This window comes from Dermacentor albipictus, chromosome 3, assembly GCF_038994185.2.
Source record: "Dermacentor albipictus isolate Rhodes 1998 colony chromosome 3, USDA_Dalb.pri_finalv2, whole genome shotgun sequence".
NCBI classification, from domain to species: Eukaryota; Metazoa; Arthropoda; class Arachnida; order Ixodida; family Ixodidae; genus Dermacentor; species Dermacentor albipictus.
The window spans coordinates 192,201,420-192,216,279 of NC_091823.1; the positions used below are offsets into that span (position 1 = coordinate 192,201,420).

Sequence of the window (14,860 nt, forward strand, 5' to 3'; positions counted from 1 at the left end):
TACTTTCCCAGAATACATTTTAAGTGTGCAGGCATGAGCGAGATAGACACAGTGGAGGAGTTTTGATTGTAGTAATTCGTTTTGTTGTTAGTAATAACGAAAGATGAAGACAAATAGGAAGGCTTTGGTAGAAGGTAATTTTGAAGAATGGGCTACATTTCATGCTTGGTGCATTTTATCGAAGCCCCAGGAATGAAAGCTTTTCAACGTTGGCTTTCTTGTCCCATCAGTCGTGAAACACATACCGCCGCTGGGTAGTCGCGCGTTACTTATCATGTCGCATGTTCAATGAATAAGCAACCGCCCTGTTCTTTTATTGCGGTGGCCTTATTCCCGGAATTTCACCGCTTGGTAGCAACGCATGGGCAACAGTTACCTGATTTCTCCACCAGGCAATGGAGTGATTTTACCTCGCCACTCAATTTGATCTTTCCGTTATTCTCAAAGAGTTGTGTAATTTGCACTTTCGGCACCTGGGATTAGGGACCATGCCGGTGTACTTGATAAAATCGTGTGCAATAGTCCTTCGTCCTGCATACGAAGACAAAGTAAAATTTACATTTACCATGAAGGCAATTTTGGTTTGATCAGCAATGCTCTCGGAAACTGTTGTAATCAATTTCTTGAGCTGAGTAGACCCTGCTGTTAAAAGTCCTCGTAACATGCGACAGGACGAAAAAGCGCACTTACGTGCCCTAACGCGAAAGTCGGGCGGAACTTCGGAATGAAATGACTGGACTTTTTGTTTTTGCTTGTCACACCACTCACCTCAAGCGGGGAGCATTCATTGCTTCCTTTTCGTTCCCTTTTCCGGCGCAGTCCCTAGAACACAGTGGGAGACGACGCCGCATCTGTTCTCCTTCCTTCACCACGTTGCTTGCCCTTGACGCCCTCGACACCCGTGGCATGCAAAGAAGTGCGCCCACACACGCACGCACAGACACAAGCACCACTGTAACACTCGTAATATTGAGGAGTTGTGGAAAATCTTTAAAAGTAAGTTTCTTCGTCTTGCCGGGCGACGCGTACAATCAAAACACCTATGCACTAAACAGAGACGAGACAATCCGCGGTTTACCAAAGGAATTAATGTACTGTTAAGACACATGTGTCTCTTTTTCAGCGCTTATACAAGTAATAATACGGACACGTGATATCACAAAACTGAGGAACTAGGGAACGTAATGAAATCAGTGATAAAGCGCGTGAAATATAGTTATTTTTCTTCTCTTGGTGAACAATGTCGGCGTAATCCTAAAGAGTTATGAGAATTGATTAAATTGAACAGCACATAAGACTGCAGTATCCCTCGAATTTCCTCTCACGCAGGTTGTACTACTGACGGTGTTCACAAAGCGAATTTCTTTAACCGTTATTTTGACTGCATATTTCCTCCACCTGGTATATCATACAGGTCACCACAGGTTACCTACGAGTTAGCACGAACAGGCGCCGACTACGGGACGGTTCCGGTGCCCGAGCCCCCTCCGGAGCTTTACGGTGGTAGAGAGACCTCCCCAACTTCCAACCACTACTTCCAACCACTTTCACTTCCATTTTTTTATTTATCTATTTTATCATTCAATGAATAACTACAAGTAATAGTCGCTGTACTGTCCTTGGTGCCTGTTGGCATATATTTCCAATATTAATTCGGTCTACGTCTCCTCTTCTAGCACGCATGCACGAGCGCGCACACACACACACGCACACGCACACACATACACACACACACAAACACGCACGCAAACACACACACACGCACACAAACACACATGCACACGCACACACGCACGCACGCACGCACACCCACACCCACACACACACACACATACACACACACACACACACACACACACACACACGATCACACTAAAACGTACGCACGCAACTAAATACACAAACGCACACACGCAACTAAACACTGACCTCCCGTAGCTTGATCTGTCCCGTATGAGTTCTCTGGTTTGACGTGCCAAAACCAGAATTTTATTATGAGGCGCGCCGTAGTAAGGGAGTCCAGAATTATTTCTGTATGGTAATCATGGTTTTCTGTAAGCAAAATGGAAAACGTGTGAAACAAAAATTTTTTTCACCACGAAGGAATCTTTATCGTAATTTCTTTCGCACAGGACACGCGCGTTTTCGCATTTCGCCCCCATCGGAATGCGGCCGCTGCGGCCGTGACTTGATGCCGGACCTAGTGCTTAGCCGCACAACATCATAGCCGTTAAGCCACTGCGGTGATTCGTCCGTGCCGTATATAGAAAAGACGACTGTGTGTTGAACCGGACCATTCGTCACCCGGCCTGTTACGCGGCCAAGCGCAGGGACGCCCAAGACGGCGGTGATGTAGCAAACGCCAGAAGTTGCAAGTGGTGTTCCATGGCTGGTGCCTGTGCGTCTTGATTTGGTAGAACTAGAGCTGCGTGGGTGACGAGATAACATGCGGCGATCTTCCGCTGCACAGATGATGCCTTCCAGGCGCTCACACATGGAGTCGAGTAAACATTGCGCTGTTGAAGAGCAGCCAAGGAATTCCAGGGCACTTGTGTTGTCACCTGGAGACGATGTCATGGCTTCGATGGTTGGAATGGCTACTTCCATTACTTTGTCGGCCAATCTGGCAGGTCCGGTAGGTTTCATGGTAGGTGTCGCCAGGACCATCTGCACGCTAGCAGGGAGTCGTTGCAAAAAAAAATCGTTCAACAACGTGTCCTCGATGAATTTCGCATTGTCGCCGAGGAGCTGCTTCATTTGCGAAGAACATGACTAGGGCGTCGGTCACCGAATTCTTCAGTGGACAAAAGCTGCTGGGATACGAGAATGCTGTGAAGCTGCTATGCGCTGTAGCAGGGCTGCCTTGAGATAGCCACAGGCAGCGGTAGTTAGTGAATGAGTGGTGGCAAGGGAGAGCACTGCGATGGCGTAGTCAAACTTCGAGGATTCAGAGCAGCAAGATGGACTTGGAATTTCGGTTTGACCTCAAGAAACCACGCCGAGGGAGAATGGTACCAATACTGTGGCAGGAGAACGACCATGGCCGTTCGCCTCCTACAGTGTTGGTGCTCACCGAGGTCCTCAGAAGGGTTCTGGCCTTGAGCGCTTGTAGAGTTGGTCTGGTTCATGGTCATTTCCACCACAGGAGCGTATGGCAGGCTCACGTCCGATATCACCAAAATGTGGCGACGAGCGACCGCATGGCGACGAGCATTTTAAAGCGAAGCTGTTTATGGGTATGGGTCCGTGCATTTTTTGTGTCCGTCAACAAATCTGTGGGACCAAAACTATCATCATCAGCAATGGCTTGTGCGGCTGCTCGCGCGTTTGTTGTCGTCTTCTACCACAGCTGGCTCGTTCGCGCCCCTCGGCGTAACCGCTCGAACGCGCTCGTGCCACTGCTACCACGTTCGTTGTCTTTTTCTTTTTCCGAACTAGCTTCGATGCCGCTCACCATGCCAGCGTTCATGGACACCGCTCCCTCTGTGAAACGCTGACGGCCCACTGCCAGTTGGTGCGACGATTTCTGTCTCACATGATGATGATGATTGCCTTAATTTATTTGGCACGTACCCTATCACGGAGTTTGGTCTTCGGTCAGGCAGATTTTGCATATGTTTTAAAGTAATCAATTCAGAATTCTAGACTTTTCAAGAATAAATTAAAGCGAGTAAAGTCCAAGAAGACTCAGTACACCATCATTCAATATGGTTACGGACGGATGAACGAAGAGAGGGAGCAGAAGATCGCGAGACGCTGGTTGCTGCGGGCTGTTGGCGGTCAACCATCTTTACTACTCAGTCTCACTTTGTATATATATTGTAAATATAAACTTCTATACTCCCAACATCTCCGTAACATATTGGTAGAGGTGCAGGGTACCATGGCTGGAAACGGAGCTCCGCAGTGGACGTCACATCACCGTCCGCACCATGAATGACGGTGAGAACTCGGGATCAATGTCGTTACCGCCTCCTACATCACCGTCGCATGCTACGTCACGGTCACCTTCGGTTATCGTTGTGCAACGCAAGGATCCTGGAACTTTCTGCGGGACCGATGACACCGACTTTGAAGAGTGTGTGGCCATGTAAGCACGCGTGAGTGGAATCAACAGATGGGACCCTAGGTTTATGCTAGCTAACCTGTTGTTCTACCTCAGAGGCACGGCAGAGGTGTGGTACGAAAACCACGAAGAGGAGCTAACCAGCTGGGACCGATGCAAAGAGAAATTGACAGAGTCGTTTGGCAAACCAGCCGGCCGTAAAATTGCCGCAAAGCAGGAACTGGCCTCCCGTGTCCTGTCCCCCACACAGACCTAGGCCTCGTAGATCCAGGATGTGCTGGAACTTTGTCATAAGGCCGGTCACGACATGACAGAAGCTGAAAAGGTCCGGCACGTGATTAAGGGCATGGCTGACGACGCGTTTAAATTGCTCATGTGAAAAGCGGCTGTACAGTTGATGCAATCATTAAAGAATGCCGACAATGCGAGTAGGCGAAAAGCCGACGCGTCTTGCAACCATTCGCCAGACTTCCAATACCGCCGCAACGTCGACATGTGAAGATCAATCCGCACAGCAACATGCGTCGCCATCAGAGGACGTGGTGCGTGTTGTTAGACGTGCACTGGATGTGATGGCATCCGCAGCTTTTAGTTCACGTATCCCCGACGCTACCACATTTTCAGTTCCCCTCGTACAAGCCATCCTTCACCGGGTAGTTGAAAACATTGGTTTACATTCCCAGAGCTAACGAACGCCCTTCGACTATTTTCGCTCCACCCCGACGCTTCTCTCCGTGTTATCGCAAACCGACTGAGTGGAGAACTGCGGGTGACCAGCCGATATGTTTCACCTGTCGCCGCATTGGTGATGTCACCCGATACTGTCGCAACTCGTGGCCCTCAACACTTCGCACGCCGACAAACCTGAGCCATTTTCACAGTAGTGGCCGCAATGTATCGCCCACCACCGAGTCTAACAGCGCGGACAACTCTGATATGGACGTGTTGCATTTACCTGGTTTTAACACGTTCTTTTTTAAATAGAACGCACCGTCGAGGTGGGGGCTTAGCGCAACTTGTATCCGCTAAACTCTCATGTTCCATTATTAGTGACTTTTCTAACATTACCGATGATTATTAAACACTAGCCGTGCAATGCGGAAAACGTCATTTTGCAGTTGTCTACCGCCCTCCTGATGGAAATATTGGGAGGTTTCTTGGTTTCCTAGAAAAACTGCTCGAATTTTCCTCTTCTAATAAGCTAGACTTGGTAATAGGTGGTGATTGTAATATCAATATTCTACAACCCACATCTCATTCCCGTGAGTTACAACTGTTACTTGCCTCGTTTGACTGCATGAACGTCATATCAGAACCCACACGCATTAGCTGCGTTTCTGAAACCCTTTTGGACTTGTTTATAACCAATTGCACAGACAGCAACATTGCGTCGGGCGTCGTTGCCGCATATGTGAGTGATCACTTGTCCATATTTATGTTTTGCAAACAAAATGAGTTACAAAGAAACGGAACAGATAATCCCGATACATTTATCATTCAAGATATTTACACAAGAACGCTGGATATGTTTCGTCATAAAATAGAAAACATAGATTGGACACCAGTATTTCCATGCACAGATGCTGATGAGGCGTATGTAATTTTTATGGAAATTTTTAAAATAGCGTATGACAACTCGTTTAGACCTAGAACGATAAGTAAGCCTAAGAAAATCAGGAAGCCATGGCTTACACTTGAATGTATGGACTTAATAAAAAAAAAGAATGCAATGTACTCAAAGCTCATCCACACACGGGATCCTACTGACCTAGCCTCAATTAAAAAGTTTAGAAATTATGTAACAAAACGTTTGGGCAATACGAAAAATTTGTATTACGAAAACTTGTCCTTACGATGTACCGGCCGAGGGGAAGCTTTATGGCGCGAACTTAACAAGCTCTTGAATCGTAGTAGTCAGTTCAATGAACTACAGCTTACATCCAATAATAGGCTTATGAAGGGCCGAGAGCTAGCTGGCCAATTTAATACATACTTTACTAATTTAGTGTCAGGCGTCCACAACAATGCAGCTATGAGCTTTTTAACTGAACCTAACATTCACTCCGCATTTTTTTCTCCGACTACACCCGAGGAAATTTATTCCATATTCTCAAACCTAAAGAACAGTAAAGCTCGAGATATTGATGGTCTTCAAATACGGCCAATAAAGTATGTACTTGACTTTCTTGTGCACGTGCTTAACCACATATATAACATTTCTCTTTCTACAGGCATCTTTCGTGAAAAAATGCAGCGCGCGAAAGTAACAGTTTTATACAAGAGTGGGGACAGAAACGATTTTTCAAACTATCGACCCGTTTCTGTTCTCCCAGTTTCTTCTAAGGGTTTGGAAAAAGTAATTGGTAAAAGAATCGCCTCGTTCTGCGAAAAACACTCTCTTATATCACCGCAACAGTTCAGCTTCCGCCAGCGCATGTCCACAGAACTCGCTTTGCTAACGCAGAAAGAAGTAATATTACAGGGTTTTGAAGACCAAAAATTAACGCTAGGCATCTTTGTGGATTTCTCCAAGGCTTTCGATAGAATAAGTCATCGAACCTTGTTTGCTAAATTAGAATACTATGGGTTTCGTGGCCTACCTCTTTCTCTTTTACAATCATACTGAAAGCATAGGAAACAAGCAGTAGCAATCACAAATCACCTTTCCTCTTTAGAAGATATTGTTGCAGGGGTACCCCAGGGGAGCATATTAGGGCCGATCTTATTTAACCTATATATAAATGATATTGTAAAAGTTAGTAAGAATGCGCAGTTCATTATTTTTGCCGATGACTCAACCATATTCATCCAAGCATACGATGCTCAGGAGCTCTCTTGCTTAGCAAACTCAACACTTCAAAAAATGCACACCTGGAGTACGGCAAATTCACTTGAAATTAATACCAAAAAAACAGAATCAGTTTTATTCACCCCTTCTCAAAAACCAGTTAACCATTCACTTGATCTGTACCTAGGGAGTGAAAAAATAGCTGTTGTGAGTGAGGTTAAAACACTAGGAGTTATCTTCACCGAACACCTAAGCTGGCATGCTCATGTACATCGTGTATGTGCAAGTCTGTCACGAGCGTGCGGTGTGCTTTCTAGGCTTCGTCATGTACTGACGGACAAGATTAAATTATTGCTTTATAACGCTCTCTTTGCAACTCACATTAACTACTGTACTCTTATATGGGGAACTACTTCATGGAGGAACATTCAGAAAATGTGTACTCTACAGAAAAGGGCACTGCGTCATATAGCGAATGTAGTACACGATGCGCATACAAAGGATCTGTTTCTAAAATATGGCATAGTTCCATTTCTGCTATTGTATGACTTTACTCTACTATTAAAATACAAAACCAGTCTTAAGCAAAACGAAACCACCTTTCTTACTTTATGCACCTTAACAAAACCATCCGACAAACCCTATACGCTCAGAAATGGAAGCACTTGGCTGACTCCCTTTTCAAGAACATGTCATGGAACAAACAGGTTAAAATCGCGCATAGCTACCCTTTTAGGTGACCTGGAAAAAGACAATATCGACATAGATAACGTAACCCGCAAAAAATGGAAAACTTTTCTACTAAATCGCTGGTGCTCTTAAACGATGTAGACTGTTCGTTGAATGTATGATTAGACTACTACATCGAATTGGAATATCTATGTTGTACTTTTGTTCAATTTTCTTGTAGAAAGGTTTCTAATTATTTTACGTCATGTGTTTAGCATTTTCTGTTTTCTGCTGTTCTTTGCGCTACTGTTCATTATATATTTTTCAGTGACATACTATAACAGAGCAGTCGCTACAGATTTTTGAGTATTTTATATGATGTACTTTGTGTTTTTTCCCATGATTTTACATGACCATTTGAAATCTGTAAATATCTTTTTTTCACTCAAATGTATTTTCTGTCTCTTGTTTCTGCCAAGTGATGGGGCAAGCACCCAGTCAAGCTGCAGCTTAGCAGCTTTTTGTGCTTGTCCTAGCATTCTTCTGTTTGTACAAAAGAAATGCTGAAATAAATTGACTTGACTTGACTTGACTTGCTAGGAACACGCGGTACAGCCGCTAACCATCGCCGCGCGGACACCAGTGTTTTTCACCGCAAACACATCGACTATTTTCCCGTTCGCCGCAGCCACATCGCCTTTCGTCACCTGTGGCTTTGGCCACACCCTTTCGGAAAACAAGGAAATGCAGCCCTCGGAGTTGGTGCTGTATCGCCGACTACTGCAGCAAATCCTCTGTCTGCACCCACAAAAAGTGCGATTGTCACCAAATTAGACGGCGTGCCTGTACAAGCATTCGTCGGCACTGGAGCCCACGTATCTGTGATGAGCGCTAGCCTACGTAGACGCTTAAAGAAGGTCCTCAACCCAGCAGCTGCCCGAGCGCTATGTGTGGCCGATGGCGGCGTGCTGGTTGTTCTTGGAATGTGTACTGCGCATTTAATTATAACCGGCCACCCTACTTATGTTCTATTTGCTGTGATCGACAACTACTCTCACGACGTTATCCTTGAATTAGACTTTTTATCCATTCATTCTGCTCTCATCGACTACGCGATCGGCGTTCTTCAGTTGGAATTGCCTCAACTCGCCGATGCTCCGAGCAACGCCCCACCACACTTGTCCTCGCTTCACGATGTTCGTCTGTCACCCGAGGCTGTTACTTACATCACTTTGACCTGCCGGCCACAGGTTCCTGATGGTGAATATGTGCTTCGACCCATCATTCACGTGCTTTATAACTGGAACGTTGCTGTTCCGCATACGCTGGTCATGGTTACTAACAACAGCGTCGTTCTAGCGCTTCTGAATTTCAGCCTATGCCCTCAAGTGATTCCGGCCGGCATGTTCTTGGCCATCCTTTCTATTGGTTCTGAATTTGACATTGAGTGTCTGAATGCCGAGATTGGCTTATTAGCGGCAATTGTAGCTCAGAGCTCTGGCTCCTTAACAGATGACTTCGCGAAAATGATTGCACCTTACCTCACCTCTACACAGGCCACGGACATACGTCACCTGCTTGAATTGTACAGTGACATCTTTGATTTAGGCGATAGGCCTTTAGGCCAAACATCTGTCGTTCACTACCGTATAAACAGTGGAGACACAATCCTATTCGTCGGCGTCCCTAGCGAGTCATCCAATCAGAAGTGGATAAAATGTATCCGCAAAGGGGTCATCGAGCCATCAAAAGCCATCAGCCAGCCCTCGGGTTTCGCCTGGCGTCCTTGTGAAAAAGAAAAATGCTACCTTGCGCTTTTGCGTCGGTTATCACCGCATAAACAATATCGCGCGAAAACCAGTCTACCCTCTACCACGCATCGATGACGCCTTGTACTGCTTTTACGGTGTTAAATACTTCTCGTCCATCGATCTTCGATCCGGCTGCTGGCAGATTTCACTTGATGAAATGCACCGCGATAACACGGCCTTCATCACGCCGGATGGCTTATATCAGTTCAAAGTCATGCCCTTTGGCCTATGCAATGCTCCTGCGACATTTGAACGTATGATAGACTCTCTTCTGCGAGGCTACAAATAAACCATCTGTCTTTGTTACACTGACGACGTTATTGTTTTTTCTCCCACGTTTGGCCGCCATCTTACCCGACTCGCTGCAATTCTCGCGGTGTTCCGAAAAGCCGGCTTTCAACTGAACTCCACGAAATGTTAATTTATGCACCATCATATTACCGTGTTGTGACACCTTGTCGACACATCCAGTGTGCAACAATATCCGAAAATTGTTCGCGCCGTGCGCAGTTTCCCTGTGCCACGTTCTGCTTCTGACGTGCGCTGCTTCGTCGGCCCTAGTTCTTACTTTCACCGTTTCGTCAAAAACTTCGCCGACGCTGGTCGCGCATTGACAGATCTTCTTAAGAAGAACGCGCCATTCTCATGGGGCGCTGAGCAAGCTCACGCGTTCGCCTTCTTCATTGGGTTTCTGAGCACCCCTCCCATACTTGCCCACTTTGATCCATCTGCACCGACCGAAGTCCACACTGACGCAAGCGGTAACGGCATCGGCGCTGTTATCGCCCAACAGCAGAATCGTACCGAATGCGTGACAGCTTACGCTAGACGCCTCCTGTCACCTGCCGAGAGAAATTACTCCATCACCGAGCGAGAGTACTTGGCTGTAGTTTGGGCTGTCGCCAAGTTCCAGCCATATTTATACAGCCGCAAGTTTTCGGTCGTTAGAGACCACTACGCCCTCTGCTGGCTGTCTTCCCTCCGGGACCCCACAGGAAGCCTGGCTCGCTGGGCTTTGCAGCTTGAGGAAGTTTTATTTACTGTCACCTATCCGTCTGGACGTCTGCACAAGGACGCTGACTGCCTCTCGCGTCACCCTGTGGATCCCACTGATCCTGTTGTGCATAATCCGGGGACCTGCATGATGGCTTTGACTGACATGACCGACATGCGCGCTGAACAACGCGACATATCCTTACAGTCCATCATTGCTGGAGTGCCATCTGGCAGCACCAATAGCACGTGCCGCATGTTCGTGCTGCATGACGGCATCATCTACCGTCACAATATCAACCCTGACGGCCCGAGTTGTTCCTTGTCCTTTCTCGTTATCTGCGACCCGTCGTTCTTGAAGAACTTCATGATGAACCAACGGCGGGACACGTTGGAGTTTTGCATACCTATGACCGCGCACGACGCCGGTTCTTCTGGCAGGGTCTCTACCGCTCTATACGTCCTTATGTCGCAACTTGCGAATTGTGTCAGCGCCGGAAGAAACCTCCCCTGCCACCTGTCGGACGACTCCACCCAATCAAAGTTCCCTCTGAACTGTTCTTTTGTGTAGGCAGTGACCTGTTTTGCCCTTTTCCGAAGACTTCTACAGGGAATAAGTGGATCACCGTCGCTACTGATTACCCGACGCGCTAGGCGATAACAAAGGCATTGCTGATTAGTTGTGCAACAGACGTCACCGAATTTCTCTTTCACAACGTCATTCCCCAGCGTGGTGCCCCTCGACAGTTACAGACCACGGCCGCTCGTTCTAGTTTCGAGTTGTGTAGGACCTCCTCCGCTCTTGTGCCACTGACCACAAGCTGCCCACCACGTAGCGCGCACAAACCAACGATCTTACAGGCGTCTTAACCGAACACTCACAGAGATGCGGTCAAAGTACGCTTCCAACGATCGCCATGACTGGGACGCAACACTGGCTTACGTGACATAAGCGTATAACTCGTCCCGACATGAAGGGTTCTCACATTATCATTTTTTGTATGATCGCGACCCCACATTGCCCTTTAACACCATCCTACCTTCTGTAGCCTTCTGTACCTTCTGTACCTTCCTACCTTCTACTTGGCAGCAGCAAGGGCAGCCTGACGAGACCATCTAAATCTTGTCCGCTATCATTGCAGCATCAAGTGCGTGGCCAGTATTCATCGGTGTTGGAAGCAACCATCGGCAAGGAAGGCAGGCAGCGTGACGACGACGGTACGCCAGTGACGTCACGTCCACCAGGGAAGCACCTGCTACAAAAAGGGCCGCGCTTTCACCGAGGAATCACTTGGCAGCAGCAAGGGCAGCCTGACGAGACCATCTAAATCTTGTCCGCTATCATTGCAGCATCAAGTGCGTGGCCAGTATTCATCGGTGTTGGAAGCAACCATCGGCAAGGAAGGCAGGCAGCGTGACGACGACGGTACGCCAGTGACGTCACGTCCACCAGGGAAGCACCTGCTACAAAAAGGGCCGCGCTTTCACCGAGGAATCACTTGGCAGCATCAAGGGCAGCCTGACGAGACCATCTAAATCTTGTCCGCTATCATTGCAGGTTAGAACAATTTCCATACAGTGAAGTGCCATTTCTGTCCCTTCTGCCCAAACTGCTGCCAACGCTGTTGCTTGTGTGCATTGTTTTGTTGCATTTGAGATGACTGAATCTGCTGAACTTAGGAAGGAAATGCGCGAATTTCAAGCTAAACTTGAACGGGATCTAAGAAAAGAGCTAAGGGAAGTCAAGGCAAGTCTCGAATTTTTCAATAAAGAATTCGAGGACAGAAAGAAAGAACGTGATGAGCTGGCAAAAGTAAACAAAGAGCTCCAAGCGGCCAATGAAAAGTTATTAGAAGAATGCCAAGCGCTAAGAACGCAAGTTTTACAGCTCGAGGATCGAGTGACTTTCTCGGAGCAGTATTCAAGGAATCGGAACCTTGAGATTAAAGGGATACCTTTCTCTGAAGATGAAAACCTTCCTGATGCTCTTGATAAAATAGGGGAGGCTTTAAAGGAGCCTATTGCGAAAAGCGACATTGAAATTTGTCATCGCGTCCCTGCAAAAAATCCCAACACTGTACCCAATATCGTTGTACAATTCAAAAGCCGTCCCAAGCGAGACGCTGTGCTCCAAAAAGCACGTAAAATGCGCCTATCAACTGAGGACCTGGGCTTTTCACCAAACACCTTTGCCCAGCACTAAAACGAGTACTTGGCATGGCTATTGAACAAAAGAAAGCAAAAGGGTGGAAATTTGTCTGGACAAGTAATGGTAGGATTCTTGCACGGAAGGATGAATCATCATCGATTCTGTACCTTCGCAATGCTCAGGACGTGGAAAAAATGGTTTAAGTGTCTTCACTTTTTTATATTTCGCATCTCGCCTGTAAAATGGCTCAGTCTCCGCACGACATAAACACCACATTTAATACATCGAGGAAAATTGGCTTGAGCTCTTTTCATTTGAATATTAGATCAGCGAGGCATAAAGAAGACGAGCTTTCTATTCTTCTAAATGAATTTGCTTTTGACTTCGATGTAATAATGTTGACTGAAACGTGGTATTCATCGGATACAGAGGTTTACAGGCGTGATGGATATAATAGTTTCTTCCTAAATAGACCTAATAAACAAGGTGGTGGAATTGAAATTCTCATCAAAAATAATCTAGAATGTGAAATAATTCCTGAACTGTCTCTATTGACTGAAGATTTTGAATGCCTATGCTTGAAATCGAGAAAATACATCTACTGTGTGATCTACCGACCGCCAAACGGTCAATTCAATCAATTCATTTCCCACATTGAATTGCTATTCAACTACGTGAATGTAAATAATTTGGAATTAATACTTGCGGGTGATTTCAACATTGATGTGCTAAAATCTTGCCCTGCGCAAGAGACCTTTCTTTTGGCAGTAGAAGCAAATGGTCATGCTATCACTACTAAAACTGCAACACGTGTTACAATGTACACAGAGACTTTGATAGACCTTTTTATCACCAACATTGATGTAAAAAATGTAATATCAGGCGTTGTATGTAATGGCATAAGCGACCACTTTCCGATATACTTTTTTGTTGAATCTGAAGATAAAAGAACACATGCGCGAACTTCGATGACAGTAACTATCCAGAACATCACCCCTGTAACTTTGGAATCTTTCTACTCGAGTCTTGTGAATGAAAACTGGAATGGTGTATTCCATTGTGACACTGCAGATGAGGCGTATGAAACATTCATATCCATTTTTAAGCGAATTTACTGTGAACAATTTAGAGAAATTATTTTCAAGCCACATCATAATAACCGAAAGCCCTGGATCAGCCGTGAGTGTTTAAAACGAATAAAAAAGAAGGGTAGATTATATAAAAAGTTTGTCAAAACGAAGTCACTTTTAGATTTGAAAATATTTAAGCAATATAGAAATAAGCTGAATTCCTTCATGAGAAATGAAAAGCGGCGCTTCCTGCAGCATCAGTTCCAACAGGAATCCTGTAAGGATAGTGCAGACATGTGGAAAAAACTAAACAAGTTGCTAAACAGAACCCCATTGTCGCCAGTTATCAAAGATCTCATTTTTCAGGGCCGCCGCATACATGGCACAGAGCTTGCCGAAGAATTTAACAAATTTTTTAAAGATGTTGTCAGCAGTTCTCAAAACCGTCAATCTCTGAGCAGCACTATTCCTAGGAATAACAGAAGCATTTATTTTGATCCGACAGATGAACGCGAGGTATGTAATATCTTCAACTCGTTGAAAAATAGCAAATCACGCGATATTGATGGCATACAAATTATTCCAGTTAAATATGTGCTGAATGTTATTGCCCCCCTACTGACTTATATATATAATTTGGCGTTATCAACAGGTTGCTTCCCCAAATTAATGCAAATCTCCAAAGTAATTGTACTTTTCAAGGGTGGCGATAAAAACGATATGTCCAACTATCGACCTATTTCTATTCTGCTGATTTTTTCTAAGGGCCTAGAAAGAGTAATTCATAAAAGACTCATGAACTTTTGCAATAAGCTTAACCTCATTAATCCGTCACAACATGGTTTCCGCCCAAACAGGTCCACTGAAACAGCCTTACTAATGCAAAAAGAGATCATCCTCGAGGCACTTGAAAACAGGGAGATATGCATAGGTGTTTTTGTGGATTTCTCGAAGGCTTTTGATCGCCTAAACCATCAAATACTACTCACTAAGCTAGAAAGATATGGAATCCGTGGCACTGCAGCTTGTCTACTAAAGTCCTACCTACAGCATCGATATCAATGTGTAACAATAGATCAGCATGTTTCAACCCTTCAACCAATCACCACTGGAGTTCCACAAGGAAGTATCTTAGGACCGCTACTGTTTATTATATACATAAACGACATAACAGATATCAGCAACCTTCCACAATATCTTCTGTATGCAGACGATACGAGTCTCTTGTTTAGGGGTAATAACATTCCATTGCTCATTTCAAGCGTAAACATCGTATTAGAAAAGTTGAAATCATGGAGCGCAGCAAATTCCTTG

General features: G+C 45.6%; 1 protein-coding gene across 1 annotated transcript in view; it reads left to right on the forward strand.

The window, feature by feature from the left end:
* Positions 1–14,860, forward strand: part of LOC135908708 (uncharacterized) — an 834,911-nt gene that overhangs the window by 660,439 nt on the left and 159,612 nt on the right. The gene's annotated exons all lie outside the window — the stretch shown is intronic.